The sequence below is a fragment of the Octopus sinensis genome, linkage group LG2 (genome assembly GCF_006345805.1).
Source record: "Octopus sinensis linkage group LG2, ASM634580v1, whole genome shotgun sequence".
NCBI classification, from domain to species: Eukaryota; Metazoa; Mollusca; class Cephalopoda; order Octopoda; family Octopodidae; genus Octopus; species Octopus sinensis.
In genome coordinates, this window is record NC_042998.1 from 47,488,904 (window position 1) to 47,489,806 (window position 903).

Genomic DNA, 903 nt, shown 5'->3' on the forward strand with positions numbered 1-903 from the left:
CTTGTTGACATCGAGGCCTTGAATAACACGCTTGACTTGGTCCCGCGTGATGATCAATCGAAGCATTGGAGGTACCGATCTATCAAATGGAGGTGGTTCACGACCATCATCTTGTTTGAAAATAGTTGAAAAAGCCTCGGCAAATAATTGACTCTGTTGATAAGGGTCCTCAATCGATACGCCTGTTGAGTCTACCAACGTTGCAATTTGGTTGTTCAAGCGGGAATTCCGCTGGACATGGGCAAAGAAGGTTTTTGGATTGCTACTGGCATTTGCCGCGATTTTGTATTCATAACTGAAGCGTTCTTTCTTTTCAATTTTCACGGCTCGGTCTCGTTGAGTTTTGTACACCTCAAAAGCTGCAGTCGAATCCAGATTTTTGAATTCAGCCCAAGCAATATCTCTGAGTCGACGTTCTCGTTTAACCTTCTTCGTCACCCAGGGCTTGTGTTTCTTCCTCTTGGGAAGTCCAACGAGAACTGCCTGGTCAGTCAAACAGATTACATATGCTTTGAGGGATGACCATAGTTCGTCAACTGAGGACAACGTCATCAGGGATTGCCAGTCCAGAAGCGCGGAAGCCTCGGTTAGAATTTAAAGATTAATTGCAGAGAAGACTCTACGTGGCAGCGAAGTAATCGTGGGCGTGGAAAAAGTTGTGTGCATGACGAACTTCAGGACCGCATGATCACTCTTGGCAAGAGGGGCGCACACAGATACGTCTGACACTGATCTTGGATAGCGGGAGAATACCAGATCTAGCATAGATGGCTGCTGCCCAGACCGATGCCTTGTCGGATATTCAACATGTTGCGATAGAAAACAATCTTCAGCCACGTCAAGAAGGGCCTGGCCGAACCGGGAAGATGTTGTACAAATTGATGCGGGCCAATCGATCGTGGG